The sequence below is a fragment of the Choloepus didactylus genome, chromosome 10 (assembly GCF_015220235.1).
Source record: "Choloepus didactylus isolate mChoDid1 chromosome 10, mChoDid1.pri, whole genome shotgun sequence".
Classification (NCBI taxonomy): Eukaryota; Metazoa; Chordata; class Mammalia; order Pilosa; family Megalonychidae; genus Choloepus; species Choloepus didactylus.
In genome coordinates, this window is record NC_051316.1 from 30,368,745 (window position 1) to 30,395,006 (window position 26,262).

General features: G+C 41.6%; 1 non-coding gene across 1 annotated transcript; it reads left to right on the forward strand.

The window, feature by feature from the left end:
• The first annotated feature begins 22,148 nt into the window (after positions 1-22,148).
• Positions 22,149-22,255, forward strand: LOC119505847. Its single transcript, XR_005210882.1, has one exon. It is a non-coding gene; the product is annotated as a U6 spliceosomal RNA (small nuclear RNA).
• The last annotated feature ends 4,007 nt before the right edge of the window (positions 22,256-26,262 follow it).

The following is a 26,262-nucleotide window of genomic DNA, read 5'->3' on the forward strand; positions in this document are numbered from 1 at the left end:
TTTGTCCTCTGATCACAAGCTGGTCTCTTCACCACAGAAGTCAGAACGGCCTTCCTTGGTAGGAGCAGCTCCTCGAGGGCAGCACGTGACTGTCCTGGGTCTCTTCAGACCTCCGACTGCGTTGCTATGGGGCCGATGGAGTCCCATGCAATAGTGGGACTGGGAAGGGTGTGGCCAAACCAAATGAGGGAGGGCCTCAATCCCATATGGTTGATGTCCATATGAGCAAGGGAATTTGATGACTCAATGGAAGGCAGAGGATGAGGGAGAGCTCCATGTGGCAGAGGCAGACATGCAAGCAAAGGAGTGCCAGGGTTTAGCAGCCATCAACATAGTGCTACAGACTCTGGGAGAAAGGATGGCTGGCCAATGCCTCCAAAAGTCCAAAAGTGTGATCCAATAAATTCCTGTTATTTAAGGAAAAAAAAAAAAGAAATCAGTTCCTCAGTCATACCAGCCACATTTCAAGGGCTCAATAGCTGCATGAGTCTAGTGGCTGCCACATTGGACAGTTCAGAAGAAAGTGCTGTTGGACAGCGTTGGATTTATGATACACAATGATACTAATCACTGCAGCTTTGAATTTTCCATGTCCAAGTTGAGTAGACTTTGGATGGCACTTCTGTAGCCAAACAAGAAGAGAAAGGTGAGCAGTTCAATTAAATGGGGCAGCAGGAAGCAGTCCAGCAGAAGGGAAAGGGGCTGAGGGGAGAAGGCACAGGCTAAATGACTGAAAGTTGGTACAGGCCACCCAGAGGGCCCCCCAGCTTGCTGAAATCTAGGCAGTGATCTCTCGTGGATGAAATCAAAACACGCAAGCCTGTTGTGTCCACCCAAAGGACGTGTTCAAGTGCTAACCCTCAGACCTATAAGTGTGACCTAATTTGGAAATAAGATCTCTGTAGATGTAGTTAGGTCAGATGAGACCAAACTAGATTTAGGGTGGGCCCCAATTTAATATGGCAGATGTCCTCATAAGAAGAGGGAATTTGGGCACAGTGAGTAAGAGACGGAAGACAGTGACAGAGGCAGCGACTGAATTATGCCACGAGCCAAGAGACACAGGCTTGCCAGATACCGTCAGAGCTCTACAGACTTCAGAAGGAACATGGTTCTGCCCATACCTTGATTTCAGACTTCTAGGTTCCAGAACTGTGAGATAATAAATTTCTGTTATTTAAGCCAATTAATCTATGGTTCGTTGCTACAGCAGCCCTAGCAAACTAACGCACAAGCCCAAGACACAGATTGGGCTAAAACCGACCTCCAGTCCATAAATGAGAAGCCAGAGAGCAGGGCAAGAAATGGGAGACAGCGAAGGGGGCAAACTCTTTTTCTTCCAAGTGCCATGTGCTCTATCCTGATGCTGGGGTGGCCAACATGGATAAGAGTTAGAGTTCTATGCCACCTCCTAGGAGCTGTCCCTGCCCCTTCTTAATAGAGAACAGGAGGGGACCCACCAGCCTGGCTGGCCAGTCACTGCCAAAGTGACCCCTCTCGTTTCCAGAAGCCTCTTGGGGCAGGTTGCATGACTCAGAGGGTCTTTCCAGTTGCAAGGTCCTAAGCCATACATGGATTTATGTCCCACCCACTTCCTGGTGGAGGAAGGTCTGTTCTGACATCAAACAATCCGTCAGCATGGGTGTTGCAGAATCTGCTAGCATGATGAGTGGGCTGCTCAGAGGTGGTGGGTAAGGATTAGCTCATCTGTAATTACATGGGATTTAGGATTAGGCAGCAAGTTTATTTTGGAACACTGCAATAACAAGAGGCAGCAGAGGAGAGGACGAGGGGGCGGAGTTCTAGCTTGGCCTTTAGAATATAATAGCTTGTCATTGCCATGGAAACCAGCTCCCTCTGAGTGCACAGGCACCTTCTTCTATAATTATAAGAGCTCTGATAAGGGGAGGGGGGGATGGTAGAGTGTACTTTTCTTCCTTTATAAATTGTTTTCAGTGGCTGAAAATAGAAGAACCTGGAGAACAAAGCCTATTATTAACCACCATCTGCTAAGAGGCAGCCGCACTTCTGCTGCCTGGAGAGGCTTTTCCTGCAAGTTTCGCAGATGTGCCCAAAATGCCACTGGTCTCTTAGGACTGCAAGGTGCATGGAAAAGGGAAGGCATGCCCCGGCAGACAAGGTGGAGACATGGCTTCAGGTTGAAATAAGTCCCTGTGATGGACCGCCCCCACTGTCTGAGCACACGTTGCTCATTTCCCCCACCCCAGGGAATGCACAGATAGTGGGAGACTTGCAGGGTCTCCTCCCTCCCGCTCCCCACCTCCCCTGTCAATCCCAGATATGCAGTCCCAGTGGAAACCCAGCCAATCCAGTCATGGGACTTGGAGCAAATGTCTTAAACTTTCTGAACCTCAGTTCTTTGGTGGTTCAAGATCACTGTAAGAATCAAATGACATAAGAATACTCTGACAAGCTGTAAGTTTGTTGCACACAACTGGGCTATCTGAGGGACTGAGTCAAAGGCGCCTAAGGGAAAAACCATCCTTCATTTGAAAATCAAACTACCCATTTTCGGGTTGAATAATGTTATCAACAATTCCACATTAGACATTAAAGAGAACAGGATGGCCCCGTGGTAATAGTAATAATATCTTCCATTTGTAATGCACTTTATAGCTTTAAAAGTGTTTCCACCATATTTTATTGCAGTTGTACGGTGCTTTAATGGAGTGAGCACTTATCTGTGTTGGGTTACATAGAAGGAAACCCAGGCAGTTTGGAAAGCTTCTTTTCTAAAAAAAAACAACTTCCATTTTTTAAATGGGTCTTGCTCACTGTGAAACTGAAGCTGAGCATCATCGAACAAGGCTGGATAAGTGTACCGAGTCAATAAAAGCACCAGAAGCTGTTTTCTGAAGCTATTCAGACTTTAAACAGTTCATCCAATTGCCCTCTAAAAGCAAGAAGTGAGTGAGAATAGAAAACACCCATTGTATTCATGATCATCATCAGCCTGTGTCCAGAGTTAATATTTTTAATATTTTTTAAAGGTCAGAGACATGCCTTTGGGGAGAAATGTCACTGTGGCATTGCTTCCTCTAGAGACAGAGGGCCATTCCCATGGGTCACCCACTGCTTCTGAAAGCAGGAGGAGTGTGTACACTGCTCAGTGTCTGTTATCACTTAGGATTGGGAATGGCTGCAAGTAATAGAATCCCAAAAGAACAATAGCTATAATGAGAGTGAAATGATCTACCTCTCAAGTAAAACTCCCAAGGTAGATACCACAGTGCTGATATGGGGACTCTACTTATGGAGTCCTCAGGGACCCAGCTCTCCACTTTTCAACCTCCGTGGTCTGAACTCTTCCTCATGGCCCACTACAGCAGCTAGAGCGCTGGCTCTCACACCTACATTCCAGAGAGCAGAATGGAGAAAGACAAAGAATAAGGGAGCAGAGAGTGCAAGTTACTTGCCTATAAGGAAGGTTCTTAGGAACCTTCATACAACACCACTGATCACATCCCATCATCCAGAACTTAGACAAATGACCACGTTAGCAACAAAGGAGTCAAGGCTGGACAACCATGCTTCTGCTTAAAGTCAGTGGTTCTGATAGAAGGGGAAATGCACATTTGGGGGCACCCAACAGGTCTGCCTGTGTCTTTTACACAGTGACTCTGCTTTCACGTCACATCGTGCCAGTTGATACACCCGAGGTCATCCTCAAGTCTAGGTTCAACTGAATGCCCGACAAACCCCATCTACTCTCACGGGATGAAGAGCAGGGTCATTAGTGTGAAGGAGGAAGGATCCCATCCTACCTTCAAGAACTTTGCCTTCTTCAGTGACTCTCTTCTTAATTTCTCATGAAAAGATACCACCTCAAAGACCAGGGTAGACAACAGCCACAAACTCAACCCAACCCGGTTGTCAGCAAAGGAGACTTGTTAGAAAGAAGATGGGTTGTCTCAGGGGAGTCGAAGACAGGAGAAGGCATCTGGGCCTCAGGACTAGAATTAAGCACCACAAGGCAACACAAGCTCTCTGTGTGTATATTTTTCTTGCTGACAACATGCATTTTCATGGAGGGGACAACATGGCGGCCACCTGAGAGACTGGCATGATGCTTTCTCTGGTTCTAAGACAGGAAACATCCAGACAGGGAGTCTCTGGTACGGCTTAGTTCGGTGCTCACCTGGGATAATCAGATGTGCCCATGTGGGCAGGGTCAGCTGAATCAAATGGATAGAGCAGGAGAGTAACTTGTAGGACAGATTAAAACACTGGGTAGCTTGTAGGACAGATTAAAACAATAAGTATCCATGGCAACAGTCATTCTCCAGGCTCTCATGATTGATTTTCACAATAGGTCAGAATTGTCTGGGAGTCAGCCACACAGCAGCCTGTCACGAACATCACTTGTGGTTCTGCTTACTTAGTCAACGGAGACTCAAAGTACCTCTTTATCTGTTGTATTAATTTCCTAGGGCCACCGTGACAAATTACCACAAACTGATGGCTTAATACAACAGAAATTTACTCTCTCACGGTTCTGCAGACTAGAAGCCCGAAATCACGATGTGGGCAGGGTCATGCTCCCTCTGAAGGCTCTAAGGAAGAATCTGTTCCACGCGTCTCTCCTGGTGTCTGGTGGTCCCCAGCAATTTTGTTGTTCAGTCTCTGCCTCCATGGTCTCATGGTCATCTTCTCTCCGTGTTCAAATTTCCCTCTTCTTACAAGGACACTAGCCATTGGATTTAAGGCCCACCTGAATCCGCTATGACCTCATCTTAACTAATTACATCTGCAAAGACCTTATTTCCAAATAAGGTCACATCTTGAGGTTTCAGGTGAACATGAATCTTGGGGGGACACTTTTCAACCCAGTACACCTGCTTGCACCCCCTGAAGGAATAGGATCCCTGCCCACAGCTCCGACGGGCAACCAGGAGACACGTGGGTCCTTTCCAGAAAATGCTGGCCTTGCTCAGGGAAACAAACCAGCAGATCATCAAACACCCAGGCAGGTATCAGATTTGGTTTTGTTTAGACAAGAGTTAAAGCAGAGGGGACTTGGGGAACCAGAATGTGATTGCACTCTAACTGGCCTGGTTATTGCGTATTTTGTGTGATCCCAAGACAGTGTGGTAGAGCTGATTTCAGTGGGGCAGGCTGGACATGCCGTGTGCTGTGACCCAGCCAGCTCCCAAGAGCTCTGGGCTTGGGGGGGGTGGACCACTAGCTAAGCACTGCTGAATGCAGCACATGCTCCCTGTGTAAGGGGGAGGAAGGCTGTGTAGACATTGGTACCAACTGGTTTCAGCACTAACTGCAGTCTGTGGACTGTAGACTGATGGTGCCCCAAGGATGTCATATCCTCGTCTTCAGAAACTGTGACTATGATAACTTACATGGCAAAAGCACCTTGCAGAAGTGATGAAAGTTACAGATCTTGAAGTAGGGAGATTATCCTGGATTGTCCAGATGGGCCCAATAAGCTGAGGATCTTTCCTGGCTTCAGACAGAGAGATGTGATGACGGAAGCAGACGCAGGAGAGAATCAAAGCTTGAGGGAGACTCGGCCCACAATTGTTGGCTTTGAAGATGAAGGAAGGGAGCCACAAGCCATGGCATCATCTAGAAGCTGGGGTGGTTTTCTCCCCTAAAGCTTCCAGAAATTAAGGCATCCCTGTGACACCTTGATTTTGTCCCGGTGAAACCTGTGTCAGACTTCTGACCTACAGAACGGTAAGATAATCTGTGTTGTTTCAAACCACTGAATTTTTTGTAATTTTTTTCCGCAGCAATAGGAGACTAAAAAAGAGTTCAATGATCTTTTCTGGACACAACTTTTAGGGCAAAAAGAGAAAAGTAAACATTATCACAAAAAGTTTAGCATTGACAGAGCACCAATGGAAAGACCCCAGCTACTTTCTCCTCTTCTTATTAGAGAGAAGCCAAATGTGTCAAGCAAGAGTAAATTTATTCTGCATCTTCTGCAGAACATAGGTTACCAGAATGTACAGTCTTGCCTAATAAATTAATTGATCAACAAAACAATGAGAGAATATATTCTCCTGGAAAAAAAATTAACCTTATATACCTTTGGGGTGTTTGCTTCTCCTTGGACTTGCTGTCCAATTTTTTTTTCAGGTCCAGCTTAGTAGACTCATGCCAGTTGACCTGGCTCTACTAATAAAATAAATACAATCCTCTCCATTCTAGTAGCTACCAGTTGGGGGATAGTATAGTTGCAATTTTGTAAGAGTTAAAAAAACAATAATTCTCAGGTATTTTGTTAACCTCTTGAGATATGTATTTGGGAATCCCCATCCTCCATGTGGCTTCTAGAGGGAGACCCTCACCATAAAAGCAGATCTTTGCTTTCCCAGCTGCCCTTCCAATTTGGATACAAGCATGTGACTTCACCTCAACGAATCAGATGGCCCATTTCAGACTTTCCCTTCGGGGCTAGTGAAACACACATGGAGGAGCTCCTCCCAGCATAAAAGGGTGCTGGGAGTAGCAGCAGTGCTACAGATCAAGTCCCCAGTGCACAGGTTGTGTGGGTGCACACCGCAGCTTCCAGGGCTTGGCAGCTGCAGTTCATGCATTGTCAGTGAGGAAGGATGGGGGCTTTGTTTCTGGAATTTCAGCCTTGAACATAATCACTCAGGCTCACCTCCACCCCAGAGATTCTGTGTCCTACCCAATATCGTTTTGTATAATCTCCTTCTTGCTTAAATCAGCCAGAGGCAGCTTCTGGGACTTGAAACTAGACTCCTTTGTTATCAAAGTCCCTGACCCACACATTGTCATGGAGAGATTCAGAGTGACCTTGGGCCTTTCAACCATCAGAAGGCAGTTAACCAGAGTCAGTAATTCACTACAAATAAAACACTCGGTGTCCTGGATCTCAGCAAAGTGTAGTGGATACCTGAAGTAATATTATGGGTTAATCAGGAAAAGAAGAAATTGTCATATGAAATATTCAGACATAATTCCAGAAATCCACAAGGAGAGAATATGGCAATCAAACATGGCAATCGAACATAAACTGGATTCGTTATTACCTTCTTAGTTTGCCAGCGCTCTGTGACAGATACCACCAACTGGCTGGTTTAACCAACAGGAATTTATTATCTCACAGTTTTGGAGTCTGGAGGTCCAACATTGAGGCGTTGCCAGGCCATGCTTTCTCCCAGAGTCTGTAGCATCCTGGCAATGGTTTGCCAGCAATCCTTGGCCTTTCCTGGCTTATGGATGCATTTCTGTCCCTGTCACATGACAATCGCTCTCTCTCCTTCTCTGGCTTCTCCTAACTGCCTGCGTCTGAAATTTCTCTGCTTATAAGATCTCCAGTCCCATGGCTGAAGGCCCACCATGATATAATGTGGCCTCATCCAAACAGGGAAAGGTGCCAGCTACCATCCTCTTCTTACCCTTATCAAACACACCCAATGCCCCCTTCTCCATTTCCTTCCCTGTACTTTTAGATCAAGCTGATTTTCTGAGGCTCTACACTCTCATCTCTAACAATGGAATAAAGAGTTCTGACCCCTATAAAAGCACTTCGAGATCACTGAGCAGGTGGAGTTCGGGGGGTGGGAGGAAGGGAAATAAAGAAGAGCCTTTATACCACAAATGCATTTTGCACCAACACACACACACACACACACACACACACACACACACCTAAATTTTCAAACCGAGACACAAGAAAGAGATCTCTTGAAAATTGAGACCAAATGTTGTCACTACTACCCAGGAGAAAACGATACCTGGGCATTCACTCATTGCAGGATTAGTAAACCCCTGAAGGAGCTCTGAAAATCCTCTACATTCCTAGCTCACAGTCCAACAACTAAGAAACAGGGAAAAAATCAGGCCAGATGAATCACTCATGAAAATAAAATACATATCTATTTTATCTGTCCCGACAGGGAAGTTTGATCCTTTGGCTACTGTCTCCATATTCTGCGTTAACATGAGCACCCAGGGAGGGTGACATCCTTTTGAGATTTTCTCAGCATCACCTGTACACTTAGGATCTCATTGTCCATAAATTTTCTTCAACTCTTCTTGAGAACAATAAACAAAAAGACACAACATATGATTCAGCCACCCAAGCATTCATTACGAGGCCATATTTCACAGCTGTATAGCTAAAGCATCCCTGCTTTCCCATAAGTGGCTCCCTTTAGGAAAACCCTGCTGCGATTTCTCAGCTCACAGAGCAGCCCACGGCTAACAGTGCACCAGAGGAAAGTGGAGGCTTTCTAATGAGGTGTTTGCTCCTGTGCATCCCAGGCACTCCAAGCCCTTCTCCAGAAGACTGACTTAGAGATGTGTGCTCCTTAGGGGCCCATCCTCCACTGGAGAGTGCTGTGGGAGCTGGTGTTGAGGAAATAATACTGATGTTAAGTGAAAAGTTTAGAGGTCAAATCATGGACTTTCTATGAGACCTAAATTCATGCATAATCTTTCTCATTCTTGCTTCCTGCCTGTTGTAGCTTGAACTATATCCCCACTATATCCAAGTCCTCCCTCCCTCCTCCCCGCACACCTGTGAAGGTGAGCTTATTGGAAGGAGGGTCTCTGCAGACGAAATTAGTTAAGACGAGGTCAGACTGGAGTTAGGGTGCGCACTGATCCAATATGACTGGGTGTCCTTATAGGAAAAGGGAAATTTGGACACAGAGACACAGACACAGGGAGAAGAAGGTGACAGAGTGGAAGTGATGCTGCCACAAGCCAAGGAATGTCTGGGGGGAGCAGAACCTGGAGGAGGCAAGGAAGGATGCTCCCCTAGAGGCTTTGGAGGGAGCAGGGCCCTCCTGACACCTTGATTTCAGACTTCTGGCCTCCACAACTGTGAGACAATAAACCTCTGTTGTGTTAAGCCAGCCGGTGTGTGGTAATTCGTCACAGGGAACTAATACCTACCTCAAAGATTAGATGTATGTGTATGAAAGTATGCTGAAACTGTAGGTGGTGTACAAATATGAGGATGCTATTAAAAAATCCCTTATGGCAGTGCTGTCTACTCCTAGTGTATAAATTCTCAAAATAAAATCCACTTCATTTCTCTCCATTTTTGAAAAATATGTTAATCTGCCTTGCCTCTGGCCCTTGAAGTCAACTTGACATGTCCTTGAACCAAAGACTCACAGGGTAGTTGCAGACACCCAAACTCCACACACAGTAAATACTCTGTGCTTCTCTTCTTTGTCCTTTACCCCAGAATTTCATATCCACCTGGCTATGATCAGTGATCTCCTGGCTCTTCAATTCCAACATCAGTCTTGCCTCTGGACTTTGAGATTTGTTTATTCAGAAAATATTTATTGAGGGCCTACTATGTCCCTGGCACTGTTCTAGGCACTGAGGATATGTCTGTGAATAAAACTGTTGGAAATCCTTGCCTGCCTGGAGCTCACATTCTAGTTTACTCCTGAGTTCCTAATGTTAGAATCTTGGTTTCCTCTAAAGGGCTCTGACTCAACTGGCACCTGGCCTTGGGGGCTAGAAAAAAGAGAATTTGAACACAAATGCCATATGGTACTTTCTAGAAACCAGGCTCAATAAAGCCCAATGAACTACACGGAGCATATAAATTTAAAATATAGGCATTTAAGTTCTCAGATCCTCCTTCCATGGACTCTCAATAGCTGCCTAAATCAAAAATAACCTGGGTAACTCAGCTCTTTCCAAACCCTTCTTTGCTAAGCAGTGTAGACTGAGAGACCAGGCTGGGCTCCTTTCCTTCTAAGATGATCTGGGATGTGTCCACTCCTTAGGTCTGCACTTTCTGGAACCACTTAGAAGGGTAAGGAAAAGAAACAAAACAAGGTACCTTCTTTAAAGCAGGGATTCCAAGTAACGGAAACACCAAATTTAGCAATTTTGATGCTCTCTCTCCCTGAACAATAGCTTGAGTTTAAAAAATAAGTAAAACAACCTCATTTCTGACACAGGTTTGAAAACTAGCCACTAGGTGGTGGGTTTTATTAGTTTGTTTTCCATTGACTTAAAAACGTTTTCAGTTTGGCACAATGTCCAGGTGAAAAAGAGGAATAGGACTTTCATGTTACATGGCCATCTAGTAACTCCAGATCCAAACTTCCCAAGCAGCACATCAAATACTTATAACAGAAAAAAGATACCAAGTTACACCAACACTGGAAACCGAGGAAATTAATAACCTGACTTTCTCCAGGAGGAATTTCCACCAACCAAAGAATAAATGAAGCCCTGAAACAAAAGAGTAGACAAAGGGAGTGAAAAGGAATTCATATACCCCTCCTATTACTGCAAACATCTCCCTCAGAGGCATTAGGCCTTTGCTGACCCTAAAGCTGGTGGCCACTCTCCTGCTGTGAAGAAGCCACTTCCTGACACGGCCACTGTGTGTTTAGTATTGCAGTAGTCATTGGTGATCTCCACCAAATACTTCTCTCTTTCTATTGATATGATAGGGTTGCATTTCCTCACTACCCTGATACAGGCATGTGAATTTGGGCCAGAGATGAGTGATGAGTGTCACTTTGTATTAGTTAGGGTTCTCTAGGGAAACAGAATCAATGAGAGATATCTATGAATATAAGATTTATAAAACTGACTCACGCAACTGTGGATATGCACGAGTCCAAATTCTGTAGGGCAGTCAGCAAACTGTCAACTCCAAGGAAGATGTTCGATGAACCCCTCAGGAAACGAACCTGCAACTTTGATGAACTCCTTAGGAAACGCTTCACTGGGCAGCCAAAGAAGAAGTGAAGGTCCTCTATCTGTCTCACTTAAAAGTCTTCAACTGATTGATTGGATTAAATCCAGCCAACTGCATTCTCTCATTGTGGAAGACACGCCCTTCCATGAGTCATCAGTCACAGCTGCAGTCAATTGACTGATGATTTAATAAACCAGCCTGTTGGTTTATTAACCAGCCACAAACGTACTCGCAACAATGGTTAGGCCAGTGCTTACTTGACCAGGCAGCTGGGTATCATCATCTGGCCAAGTTGACACATGAACCTAACCATCACAGACTTCTAGATGGACTCTTTAATACCCAGTATACAATGAGTCACACTACTTTTGCCTCTTACAGGAAACCAGAAGCTCTACTGATCGTAGCTGTTCTGCTGACCCAAGATGGGCACTAAGCAGGAGTAAGAAATAAAACTATCGCAGTAAGTTACTGCGAATTGGGCATTGTTTGTTACTGCAGCATAACCTAGCCTATGCTGACTTGTACTCATATATTCCTAACAGACTTGGGAAAGTCCTCTCAAAATATCAGTTCGCCAGTGGATGTGAGGGTGAAAATCTCACCCTAATGGAGACGGACATAACCAATTCATTCTACAATTGGAGCAACATATTGTGCAGGCGGTTTGCATTAAAGGTCCATGTTATATGAAAAATATTAACTTTTAACACTTCCACTCAGCAATGACTAAGAGCAAGCTGCAGAAAAGAATTGGTCTGCCACACCGGTTCCTGAAAAAGATGAAACTAAGCAAAAAAAAAAGGTGGGGGGGTGGGGAGGATCAATCTTCAAGTGCAAACAAAAGTAACAGAAGAGCAAAGGAATCAGGCAAAACTGGGTAACCAGGAGAGGCGGGGCAAGATGGCAGACTGGTGAGCTGTAAGTTTTAGTTACTCCTCCAGGAAAGTAGGTAAAAAGCCAGGAACTGCGTGGACTGGACACCACAGAGCAATCTGTCTTTGGGCATACTTCATACAACACTCATGAAAATGTTGAACTGCTGAGATCAGCGAAATCTGTAAGTTTTTGCGGCCAGGGGACCCGCGCCCCTCCCTGCCAGGCTCAGTCCCGTGGGAGGAGGGGCTGTCAGCTCCAGGAAGGAGAAGGGAGAACTGCAGTGGTAGCCCTTATCAGAAACTCATTCTACTGATTCAAACTCCAACCATAGATAGACTGAGACCAGACACCAGAGACTCTGAGAGCAGCCAGCCCAGCAGAGAGGAGACAGGCATAGAAAAAAAACAACACGAAAAACTCCAAAATAAAAGCAGAGGATTTTTGGAGTTCTGGTGAACACAGAAAGGGGAAGGGCGGAGCTCAGGCCTTGAGGCGCATATGCAAATCCCGAAGCAAAGCTGATCTCTCTGCCCTGTGGACCTTTCCTTAATGGCCCTGGTTGCTTTGTCTCTTAGCATTTCAATAACCCATTAGATCTCTGAGGAGGGCCATTTTTTTGTTGTTGTTGTTGTTGTTTTTTTTTTTAAATCCTTTTTTCTTTTTCTAAAACAATTACTCTAAGAAGCCCAATACAGAAAGCTTCAAAGAATTGCAATTTGGGCACGTCAAGTCAAGAGCAGAACTAAGAGAGCTCTGAGACAAAAGGCAATAATCCAGTGGCTGAGAAAATTCACTAAACAACACAACTTCCCAAGAAAAGGGGGGTGTCCGCTCACAGCCACCATCCTGGTGGACAGGAAACACTCCTGCCCATCGCCAGCCCCATAGCCCAGAGCTGCCCCAGACAACCCAGTGCGACGGAAGTGCTTCAAATAACAGGCACACACCACAAAACTGGGCGTGGACATTAGCCTTCCCTGCAACCTCATCTGAATGTCCCAGAGCTGGGAAGGTGGAGCAGTGTGAATTAACAAAGCCCCATTCAGCCATCATTTGAGCAGACTGGGAGCCTCCCTACACAGCCCAGCAGCCCAGAACTGCCCTGGGGGGACGGCACTCACCTGTGACATAGCACAGTCATCCCTCAACAGAGGACCCGGGGTGCACAGCCTGGAAGAGGGGCCCACTTGCAAGTCTCAGGAGCCATACGCCAATACCAAAGACTTGTGGGTCAGTGGCAGAGACAAACTGTGGCAGGACTGAACTGAAGGATTAGACTATTGCAGCAGCTTTAAAACTCTAGGATCATCAGGGAGATTTGATTGTTAGGGCCACCCCCCTCCCCGACTGCCCAGAAACACGCCCCACATACAGGGCAGGCAACACCAACTACACACGCAAGCTTGGTACACCAATTGCGCCCCACAAGACTCACTCCCCCACTCACCAAAAAGGCTAAGCAGGGGAGAACTGGCTTGTGGAGAACAGGTGGCTCGTGGACGCCACCTGCTGGTTAGTTAGAGAAAGTGTACTCCACGAAGCTGTAGATCTGATAAATTAGAAATAAGGACTTCAATAGGTCTACAAACCCTAAAAGAACCCTATCAAGTTCAGCAAATGCCACGAGGCCAAAAACAACAGAAAATTATAAAGCATATGAAAAAACCAGACGATATGGATAACCCAAGCCCAAGCACCCAAATCAAAAGACCAGAAGACACACAGCACCTAGAGCAGCTACTCAAAGAACTAAAGATGAACAATGAGACCATAGTACGGGATATGAAGGAAATCAAGAAGACTCTAGAAGAGCATAAAGAAGACATTGCAAGACTAAATAAAAAAATGGATGATCTTATGGAAATTAAAGAAACTGTTGACCAAATTAAAAAGATTCTGGACACTCATAGTACAAGACTAGAGGAAGTTGAACAACGAATCAGTGACCTCGAAGATGACAGAATGGAAAATGAAAGCATAAAAGAAAGAATGGGGGAAAAATTGAAAAAATCGAAATGGACCTCAGGGATATGATAGATAATATGAAACGTCCGAATATAAGACTCATTGGTGTCCCAGAAGGGGAAGAAAAGGGTAAAGGTCTAGGAAGAGTATTCAAAGAAATTGTTGGGGAAAACTTCCCAAATCTTCTAAACAACATAAATACACAAATCATAAATGCTCAGCGAACTCCAAATAGAATAAATCCAAAAAAACCCACTCCGAGACATATGCTGATCACACTGTCAAACATAGAAGAGAAGGACCAAGTTCTGAAAGCAGCGAGAGAAAAGCAATTCACCACATACAAAGGAAACAGCATAAGACTAAGTAGTGACTACTCAGCAGCCACCATGGAGGCAAGAAGACAGTGGCACGATATATTTAAAATTCTGAGTGAGAGGAATTTCCAGCCAAGAATACTTTATCCAGCAAAGCTCTCCTTCAAATTTGAGGGAGAGCTTAAATTTTTCACAGACAAACAAATGCTGAGAGAATTTGCTAACAAGAGACCTGCCCTACTGGAGATACTAAAGGGAGCCCTACAGACAGAGAAACAAAGACAGGACAGAGAGACTTGGAGAAAGGTTCAGTACTAAAGAGATTCGGTATGGGTACAATAAAGGATATTAATAGAGAGAGGGAAAAATATGGCAAACATAAACCAAAGGATAAGATGGCCGATTCAAGAAATGCCTTCATGGTTTTAACGTTGAATGTAAATGGATTAAACTCCCCAATTAAAAGATATAGATTCGCAGAATAGATCAAAAAAAATGAACCATCAATATGTTGCATACAAGAGACTCATCTTAGACACAGGGACACAAAGAAACTGAAAGTGAAAGGATGGAAAAAAATATTTCATGCAAGCTACAGCCAAAAGAAAGCAGGTGTAGCAATATTAATCTCAGATAAAATAGACTTTAAATGCAGGGATGTTTTGAGAGACAAAGAAGGCCACTACATACTAATAAAAGGGGCAATTCAGCAAGAAGAAATAACAATCGTAAATGTCTATGCACCCAATCAAGGTGCCACAAAATACATGAGAGAAACACTGGCGAAACTAAAGGAAGCAATTGATGTTTCCACAATAATTGTGGGAGACTTCAACACATCACTCTCTCCTATAGATAGATCAACCAGACAGAAGACCAATAAGGAAATTCAAAACCTAAACAATCTGATAAATGAATTAGATTTAACAGACATCTACAGGACATTACATCCCAAATCACCAGGATACACATACTTTTCTAGTGCTCACAGAACTTTCTCCAGAATAGATCATATGCTGGGACATAAAACAAGCGTCAATAAATTTAAAAAGATTGAAATTATTCAAAGCACATTCTCTGACCACAATGGAATACAATTAGAAGTCAATAACCATCAGAGACTTAGAAAATTCACAAATACCTGGAGGTTAAACAACACACTCCTAAACAATCAATGGGTTAAAGAAGAAATAGCAAGAGAAATTGCTAAATATATAGAGACGAATGAAAATGAGAACACAACATACCAAAACCTATGGGATGCAGCAAAAGCAGTGCTAAGGGGGAAATTTAGAGCACTAAACGCATATATTAAAAAGGAAGAAAGAGCCAAAATCAAAGAACTAATGGATCAACTGAAGAAGCTAGAAAATGAACAGCAAACCAATCCTAAACCAAGTACAAGAAAAGAAATAACAAGGATTAAAGCAGAAATAAATGACATAGAGAACAAAAAAACAATAGAGAGGATAAATATCACCAAAAGTTGGTTCTTTGAGAAGATCAACAAGATTGACAAGCCCCTAGCTAGACTGACAAAATCAAAAAGAGAGAAGACCCATATAAACAAAATAATGAATGAAAAAGGTGACATAACTGCAGATCCTGAAGAAATTAAAAAAATTATAAGAGGATATTATGAACAACTGTATGGCAACACACTGGATAATGTAGAAGAAATGGACAATTTCCTGGAAACATATGAACAACCTAGACTGACCAGAGAAGAAATAGAAGACCTCAACCAACCCATCACAAGCAAAGAGATCCAATCAGTCATCAAAAATCTTCCCACAAATAAATGCCCAGGGCCAGATGGCTTCACAGGGGAATTCTACCAAACTTTCCAGAAAGAACTGACACCAATCTTACTCAAACTCTTTCAAAACATTGAAGAAAATGGAACACTACCTAACTCATTTTATGAAGCTAACATCAATCTAATACCAAAACCAGGCAAAGATGCTACAAAAAAGGAAAACTACCGGCCAATCTCCCTAATGAATATAGATGCAAAAATCCTCAAAAAAATACTTGCAAATCGAATCCAAAGACACATTAAAAAAATCATACACCATGACCAAGTGGGGTTCATTCCAGGCATGCAAGGATGGTTCAACATAAGAAAAACAATCAATGTATTACAACACATTAAAAACTCGAAAGGGAAAAATCAATTGATCATCTCAATAGATGCTGAAAAAGCATTTGACAAAATCCAACATCCCTTTTTGATAAAAACACTTCAAAAGGTAGGAATTGAAGGAAACTTCCTCAACATGATAAAGAGCATCTATGAAAAACCCACAGCCAGCATAGTACTCAATGGTGAGAGACTGAAAGCCTTCCCTCTAAGATCTGGAACAAGACAAGGATGCCCGCTGTCACCACTGTTATTCAACATTGTGCTGGAAGTGCTAGCCAGGGCAATCCGGCAAGACAAAGAAATAAAAGGCATCCAAATTGGAAAAGAAGAAGTAAAACTGTCATTGTTTGCAGATGATATGATCTTATATCTAGAAAACCCTGAGAAATCGACGATACACCTACTAGAGCTAATAAACAAATTTAGCAAAGTAGCGGGATACAAGATTAATGCACATAAGTCAGTAATGGTTCTATATGCTAGAAATGAACAAACTGAAGTGACACTCAAGAAAAAGATACCATTTTCAATAGCAACTAAACAAATCAAGTACCTAGGAATAAACTTAACCAAAGTTGTAAAAGACCTATACAAAGAAAACTACATAACTCTACTAAAAGAAATAGAAGGGGACCTTAAAAGATGGAAAAATATTCCATGTTCATGGATAGGAAGGCTAAATGTCATTAAGATGCCAATTCTACCCAAACTCATCTACAGATTCAATGCAATCCCAATCAAAATTCCAACAACCTACTTTGCAGACTTGGAAAAGCTAGTTATCAAATTTATTTGGAAAGGGAAGATGCCTCGAATTGCTAAAGACACTCTAAAAAAGAAAAACGAAGTGGGAGGACTTACACTCCCTGACTTTGAAGCTTATTATAAAGCCACAGTTGCCAAAACAGCATGGTACTGGCACAAAGATAGACATATAGATCAATGGAATCGAATTGAGAATTCAGAGATAGACCCTCAGATCTATGGCCGACTGATCTTTGATAATGCCCCCAAAGTCACCGAACTGAGCCATAATGGTCTTTTCAACAAATGGGGCTGGGAGAGTTGGATATCCATATCCAAAAGAATGAAAGAGGACCCCTACCTCACCCCCTACACAAAAATTAACTCAAAATGGACCAAAGATCTCAATATAAAAGAAAGTACCATAAAACTCCTAGAAGATAATGTAGGAAAACATCTTCAAGACCTTGTATTAGGAGGCCACTTCCTAGACTTTACACCCAAAGCACAAGCAACAAAAGAGAAAATAGATAAATGGGAACTCCTCAAGCTTAGAAGTTTCTGCACCTCAAAGGAATTTCTCAAAAAGGTAAAGAGGCAGCCAACTCAATGGGAAAAAATTTTTGGAAACCATGTATCTGACAAAAGACTGATATCTTGCATATACAAAGAAATCCTACAACTCAATGACAATAGTACAGACAGCCCAATTATAAAATGGGCAAAAGATATGAAAAGACAGTTCTCTGAAGAGGAAATACAAATGGCCAAGAAACACATGAAAAAATGTTCAGCTTCACTAGCTATTAGAGAGATGCAAATTAAGACCACAATGAGATACCATCTAACACCGGTTAGAATGGCTGCCATTAAACAAACAGGAAACTACAAATGCTGGAGGGGATGTGGAGAAATTGGAACTCTTATTCATTGTTGGTGGGACTGTATAATGGTTCAGCCACTCTGGAAGTCAGTCTGGCAGTTCCTTAGAAAACTAGATATAGAGCTACCATTCGATCCAGCAATTGCACTTCTCGGTATATACCCGGAAGATCGGAAAGCAGTGACACGAACAGATATCTGCACGCCAATGTTCATAGCAGCATTATTCACAATTGCCAAGAGATGGAAACAACCCAAATGTCCTTCAACAGATGAGTGGATAAATAAAATGTGGTATATACACACGATGGAATACTACGCGGCAGTAAGAAGGAACGATCTGGTGAAACATATGACAACATGGATGAACCTTGTAGACATAATGCTGAGCGAAATAAGCCAGGCACAAAAAGAGAAATATTATATGCTACCACTAATGTGAACTTTGAAAAATGTAAAACAAATGGTTTATAATGTAGAATGTAGGGGAACTAGCAGTAGAGAGCAATTAAGGAAGGGGGAACAATAATCCAAGGAGAACAGATAAGCTATTTAACGTTCTGGGGATGCCCAGAAATGACTATGGTCTGTTAGTTTCTGATGGATATAGTAGGAACAAGTTCACAGAAATGTTGCTATATTATGTAACTTTCTTGGGGTAAAGTAGGAACATGTTGGAAGTTAAGCAGTTATCTTAGGTTAGTTGTCTTTTTCTTACTCCCTTGTTATGGTCTCTTTGAAATGTTCTTTTATTGTATGTTTGTTTTCTTTTTAACTTTTTTTTTCATACAGTTGATTTAAAAAAGAAGGGAAAGTTAAAAAAAAAAAAAAAGAAAAACAAGGGAAAAAAAAAAAAAGATGTAGTGCCCCCTTGAGGAGCCTGTGGAGAATGCAGGGGTATTCGCCTACCCCACCTCCATGGTTGCTAACATGACCACAGACATAGGGGACTGGTGGTTTGATGGGTTGAGCCCTCTACCATAAGTTTTACCCTTGGGAAGACGGTTGCTGCAAAGGAGAGGCTAGGCCTCCCTATATTTGTGCCTGGGAGTCTCCTCCTGAGTGCCTCTTTGTTGCTCAGATGTGGCCCTCTCTCTCTGGCTAAGCCAACTTGAAGGGTGGGATCGCTGCCCTCCCCCCTGCATGGGATCGGACACCCAGGGGAGTGGATCTCCCTGGCAATGTGGAGTGTGACTCCCGGGGAGGAGTGTAGACCCGGCATCGTGGGACGGAGAGCATCTTCTTGACCGAGAGGGGGATGTGAAGGGAGATGGGGTGAGCTTCGGTGGCAGAGAGATTCCAGGACGAGCCAAGGGATCACTCTGGTGGGCACTCTTGCGCACACTTTGGACAGCCTTTTTTGGGTTCTGGAGAGTTGGGGTGGCTGGTGGTGGATACCTGGAACTGTTAGGTTGCGGCCCAGGGCCCATGGATCTCGAAGACAGTTGTATGGAGGTGTAGCTTATGGGGGGTGACAGTGGGATTGGGAATGCCATAGGGACCAAACTCCACTTTGTCTAGTTTATGGATGGATGTGTAGAGAGGTAGGGGAGGGGGGCGGACAGACGGGGGTACCCAGTGTTCTTTTTTACTTCAATTGCTCTTTTTCACTCTGATTGTTATTCTTGTTGTTTTTGTGTGTGTGCTGATGGGGGTGTCGGGGATTGATTTGGGTGATGAATGTGCAGCTGTGTGGTGGTGCTGTGGACAATCGAGGGTGCAATTTGTTTTGTATGACTGCGTGGTATGTGAATGTATCTCAGTGAAATGGTGATTGAAAAAAAAAAAAAACAAAAAAAAAAACTGGGTAACCAGGAAACTAAGACTTAAGTACAGAAAACAGAACAAGAGAGTCCAGTCTCTGATGAAGCAGAAGACAAAGAAGCCAAGTTTGAAGATGAGTTTCATATGCCAAGTTTTCACCATGATCCCTGAATCTACATTGTTCAAGTATTTTGCAAAATCAAGTTTTTTAGAAGCTCTAGAAATGATTAAGAAGGAAGGAATCCCAATTCATCCCATTTTGGTTTTGTTTTTCATACATTTTTTTAAGTGTAAATGCATTTTTGTAAGAGGTGTGATCATGGGCTGTTATTTATTTTTCTGAAATATTGATTTATTTTGAGGTCTTGTGTATATATTTAGCATCCTATATGCTGGAGGAGTGGGAGGGGAGAATGGGGATGGGCTTTACATCCCATAATATGAAACATAATTAAATGCAATTTAGAGTCTGTGCTGGTTTGGATGTATTATGTCCACCAAAACGCCATTATCTTTGATGCAGTCTTGTGTGGGCAGGTAACGTATTGGTGTTGATTGGGTTGGAGACTTTTGATTGGATGTTTCCTTGGAGATGTGATCACTCAACTGTGGGCGAGATCTTTCATTGGATAACTTCTGTGGAGGTGTGGCCCTGCCTATTCAGCATGGGCCTTGATTAGTTTAATGGAGCACTATATAAGCTCAGACAGAAGGAGTGGGCTTGCTACAGCCAAGAGGGACACTTTGAAGAATGCACAGAAGCTGAGAGTAGCTGCAGATGAGAGACAGTTTGAAGATGGCCATTGAAAGCAGACTCTTACTCCAGAGAAGCTAAGAGAGGACAAACACCCCAAGAGCAACTAAAAGTGACATTTTTGAGGAACTGCAGCCTAGAGAGGAGCGTCCTAGGAGAAAGCCATTTTGAAACCAGAACTTTGGAGCAGATGCCAGCCACGTGCCTTCCCAGCTTACAGAGGTTTTCCAGACGCCATTGGCCATCCTCCAGTGACGGTACCCGATTGTTGATGACTTACCTTTGACACTTTATGGCCTTAAGACTGTAACTTTGTAATCAAATAGCCCTCCTTTTCAAAAGCCAATCCATTTCTGGTGTTTTGCATTCTGGCAGCATTAGGAAACTAGAACAGATTTATAATCATATGCATTTAGCATGTCTCAAATATTTTTAATTGCTTATTATCTATACCCAGGTTGTCCTTTGGTAGAATTCTTTTCTAAAATGCTCCCTGATCTTGGCTCTCACAGTCAGATATGGGTCCCATCTGTAACATCTTTGCTACTGGTAATTTAGTTTATCTCACATCTTTGTTAACGTGCTGTGAAAGATTGGACTTTTTCTTAGTTTGTTACAAGAATGATATTAAATCATTAATTAGTGGGATTTTAGACATTTTAATTTATCAGAATTCTAATATATTGGAACTCAATATCCTTTTTTTAAGGATAATTTCCCTCCATATATTTAACTGAAAAGTCACTGGATAATTTTTTTAGAAAAGGATTGCAATTACTTTTTTTTTAGATTTTTAGCATTTGCATAAGAATTGTGTATAGATTGTTTTTATATAAACAAAGAAAAATCATTATACAAAAAAGGTAATACATACATTCTGTATTTCATTGATTCTAAGACATACATTTTTCACATGGATTCTAATGTCCTCCTGTCTTGTTGACTATGCACAAACTCAAGGCTTTTATAGAGTTGTCACTACAGTTGTCATTTCAAATTGAGCTATGCACTTTGTTGGTACAACCCATGTTGAATTTAATTTTTATTTTAAGTGTCTTTTGAAAGAATTCACTTTGACCAGCATTAAAGCAAACTCATATAATATACACAGAAAGATGATGAAACAGAACAGAAGGGAACAAATGTAGTATTACCAAGGCAAATAGTATTCATTGGAAGAATGACCACAATTCCATATTTTCTTGAGAAGAAATGACCACATGCTTAATGGAACCTAAGAAAGGAGATCACCAGAAGTGGTTAAAGAAGAGAAACATGCAAGAAGATTGACTGTCTTCACACATCACACAATGCAACTGGAGAAAGGAGAAATAGTCCAATCACTCAAAATAGATGAAGAAAATTTCAAAGCATCAAGAAACCGTTATGATGATCCATGCATCATATCATATGGGACTATCAACAAGACATTGTGCTATGGTTTAATTGGCAGCTGGTTTTTCCTTTCTTGGAAGTACTTAAAATAAATGATGGGACGCTAGCAATCAATGATGTCTTAGATTCAAAAAAATTCATTGCTTTATTAACATGGAAACATATCTATTTCAGTTTGCCAGATCTGCCATGACAAATACTGTGGGCTGGTTGACTTAAACAACATGAATTCATTATCTCACAGTCTTGGAGACAACAAGTCCAACATCAAGGTTTGCCAAGCCAGGCTTTCTCCCAAAGTCTGTATGATCCTTGCAGCAATCCTTGGGGCTCCTTGGCTTGTAGATGCATCTCTGCCTCCATCACAGGGTGATCTCTCTTTTTCTCTGGCTTCTCCTAACTGACTGCATCCAAATTTCCTCTGCTTATAAGTATGTAAGTCCTTTTGGATTAAGGCTCACCCTGGTTCAGTTTGGCCCCATCCAAATAGGACCTTCAAAGGCCCCATTTACAAATGAGTTCATATCCACAGGACTGAGAGTTAGGACTTGAACAGGTATTCATGGGGGACACAATTCAGTCCAGCACATTATCCCTGATATGTTCTAAGTGCTCCTTTAGACAGCACACATACTAAAATTGGAATGAAAACGGGAAGATTAGCATGGCGTCTCGGCAAAGATAACACGCAAACCCATGATATCTTCTATATTTTTCCTATGTCTTAATCTGAGTGTTTATTTTAGGAATTCCTCCAGCTGTACATTTATGTTTTGTGCACATTTAATAAAAGTTTACTTGAAATCAGGATAAAACATGGTTTGTACAGGATGGATCCCATTTTTGTAATTTGTGATGTTCTCTCATATTTGTGTGTGTGGACACAGAATACAAAATTTCAGAAGTAATTATGAGAAGAGAGGTGACTGACCTTTAGATTTCTCCATTTCTGAATGTTTTTTTATGACAATGTCATCTCTTTTACAATCAGAGAAAAAAAAGCACAAAAATCTACTTCCATTTTTAAAACACACATTTATAAAACAAAACACACAGATTCTTTGAACAGCAATTTCACTTCACAGAATTTGTGATCATAAATAATTAAGGATGTGCACAATAATTTAGCCATAAGAATGCTCATCACATTTCATGTCTTCGTACCCAGTATTTTTATTTCTGAGAATTTATCCTTAAAAAAAAAGATTAGAGATGTAAACAAATATTTATTTGCATGATTTTTCATCGTAGAGTTTTTTAAAATAGCAAACATTTCCAACAACAAGGAGATAATTAGATAAAGTATAGTATATTTACAATAGGGTGTATTTAGCTAAAATGGGTGTGGATTTTGAAGAAAATTTAATGACATAGAAGATGTTTATTAGTACTGTCAAATGAAAAAGTGTAATTCAAAACTCTAAATGCAGTTTAAACCATTTTTTTGTAAAATATACATAAATTAAATATATCAAATATACATAAAGAAACAAGGAAGAAATACATGTGAATGTTTATGGTGAATTCCTCTAATTATAAGATTGTGATTAATTTTTTTTTATTTTCTTTTTTGTACCTTTCAGCATTTTCCAAATTCTCTAAGGTCAGATTTTTGTCTTTTTTAACTTTTTTTTTTTTTTAAATCAGTGCAGACACATACACTTATCTGGAGGGCAAACATCCAAAACAACACGAAATTCTAATTCTGAAAAGATCAGAAACCCTGAGTAGATGCTCCAGGCCCTGCTTGACAGCCCTGATACCCACTTCAACTGAAGGATGGCCTGTATGAGGGGTCTATTGAGTATCTCTGAATGCAATCCTTAGCACATGCTTATCCAGTTTCCTTGCCAAGAAAAATTATAAGGACCAGTGGAGGCAGTTGTCAAGAGACCCAACAGTTGATGTAAAAGTGAGATAGACTACAAGGAAAAAATTAACACCAAGAATTGTAACAGTCTGAGGTCATTCAAATGGCAGGGCATGGAATCTATAGGTCTCCAGACAACATTGAATTAAATGAATCCATATCCTGAATGTGGTTCAAATCATTAAAATCTTTATATACAGCACTCCTCTATCAATAACTCTCAAGTTATAAAATTTCATAGAAATGAATGAAGCTACAAAAGCTATCCAAAGAGTTTCTGAACTCATTGGATCACACAACAGTCATTTATTTTCATTGCCTAATTTTGTACTACCATACTGGTATATGTACATTTTATGACATACACAAACAGATCATTTTTAAAATGATAGAGGTTTGACATTTTCATTTTTCACACAAAATGGGTCATCTTCTGTGTCTGGTTTGGTTCAGAATTCAGCAAATTATTGTCTATGGTTTCTATTTTTTATTCACATGTCAACTCAGAACTTTTCTATTTTAAAAAGAGATAGGGGAGGGAGACAGTGATGAAAAATGACCCTGGCCAACTGATTCTCCTGACAGACAATCTTATAAGACAGTAGGACAACCATATCTCAAGTCTAATACTATTTCTGACGGTGAAATCAAGGTCTATTTTGATACACAATGAATAATTCCTTTGCCTGATAGACCTCTATCTCTTAAGAAAAAAACCTGAATGGATTATCTTTATAACACATACTCTGTCTCACTTTTGGGGGCCTTTGCTTGTGTCTGCTCGTGTCTCCCTAGAGTAACAATAAGTTTTTCAGAATAGGCATCTAGAATTTGGGACAATGGAAAGCAATTGTGTAATAAAGAAAAGAAAGAAAGTGAATCATACTATTATATGTCCTATATTATATACTAAGGACATTTGATTTGATAAGTGAATATCAACAAAGATGAATGATCAATAAGAATTGATTTCACCAATAGCTAACAATAGTTGTCTTCACAGAAGTAGCAAATCGGATGAAATTATGGTGGAAAGTCTTCTAGTTAAGAGATATTTTACTTAGTTCTTCAAATCTTTCATGAATGGCTGACTAGTTAATATACTTTTTATGTGTAATATCCCAATGGTTTTAAAAGCATGAGAGATACCCTTTAACAAAGAAGTTCTGTGATGAAGTAAGTTGAGGAAATACTGGATCGCCTTCTTGGAGATTGACAGCGTCTATAATAAATCAAAGACTCTGAGAAGTGCCTCAGTAAAGACACCTGTTTAACATTGTCTAACCTAGAATTTCTCCAACTTATTTGACCACGAAATGCTTTTTACTTTGCCATCTTAGGGAAATATGTCCCCAGTGTTAAATAGGTAAATTGACCAATGGGAAGTTAGGTGACATGTCAGGATTTCACAGTTAGTGAAAGGCAGAGCTGGAGGAGAAGCTGTCTTCTGATATCCCATCCTCCTCCACTGGCAACTTGTCTTTCTCTCATGCTTTACTACAAGTAATAAAATGGCCCAATAGAGGAAGAAATCTACAAATCCTCAGTTAAAATATTTTCTCTTGATTTTGTGATTTTTAATTTTTCAGCTGAAAATGAGACTGGTCTTGTCAATAGTCAAGGTTATTAATGAAAAAATGAGGAACTTGGGGTAGAAAATAAATGCCTATATGAAAACCTAAAAAGAAATAAAGAGAGGACTTAATTCTGAATATGAAATTTTCTTTCCTTTAAAAAAAATCCTTGAATTGTGAACTTTTATTCAAATAATAAAATATACAAGAAAATTACAATTTTACTTTATGCTCCCCAAAAAACAATTTTTGAGGATATACAATGGGAGGACATATATGCAATTACTATACAAATCAGTGGGCTTTTTCATGTATTTCCTATCAAATAACTCAAATAATATTAACTTCTTTGAATTTCTTGTTAAAGAAAGAAGAAAAGATTTAAGTACTAACATGACTTTTCAGAAACTAGAAGTCCAAAATCAAGGCATCAGGGAAGCTATGCTTTCTTCCAGGAGTCTGCTGCCTTCTGGCATTGGTGGCTGGCAATCCTTGGGGTTCCTTGGTTTGTATTTCTGTCCTCCCCTTTCCTGCTTCTGTGCCTTATGTGCTCTCTTTGTGAAGCCTCTAGTATCTGCATTAAGGCCCACCATGATTCAGTTAGCCACAACTTAACTAAAAATAACATCTTAAAGCAGTCCTGTTTACAATGGGTTCCCACCCATAGGAATGAGGATTAAGATTCAGAGCATGTGTCTGTTGGGGTACATAATTCAACCTACCACATATGCATCGTCTTATTCCTCAAGGACAACCCTGCAAGGTACACAGTCCAACTCCCATTTAAAGATGCAGGAATGGGGACTCAGAGTATTTGCACCAGGGTTAGGATCTTGGGCTCCCAAGCCAGTATGCCTCTGTGTAGATCCTGCTCTTTCTTTGTAGTGGGTTTAATTATGTCCCCCCAAAAAAGATATGTCAAGTCCTAACCTCCAGTACCTGTGAATGTGACTTTATTTGGAAATAGGGTCTTTGCAGAAGTCATCAATTCAATATGAGGTCATACTGGATGAGGGTGTCCCTAAATCCAATGTCTGGGGTCTTTATGAGAGAAAGTAGAGGAGGGTTCAGATACAGAGAGACACAGAGGAGACGCGAGAAAGAAGACCGTGCGCTAAAGAGGCAGAGATTGGAGTGAGGCATCTAAAAGCGGATAAGGGCCAAGGACCGCCAGCCAACCCCAGAAGTTAGGAAGAGGCAGGGAAGGAGTCTCCCCTCAAGCCAGCAGAGGGAGCACAGTCCTGCCGACACTTTGTTGCAGACTCCTAGCCTCCAGAAC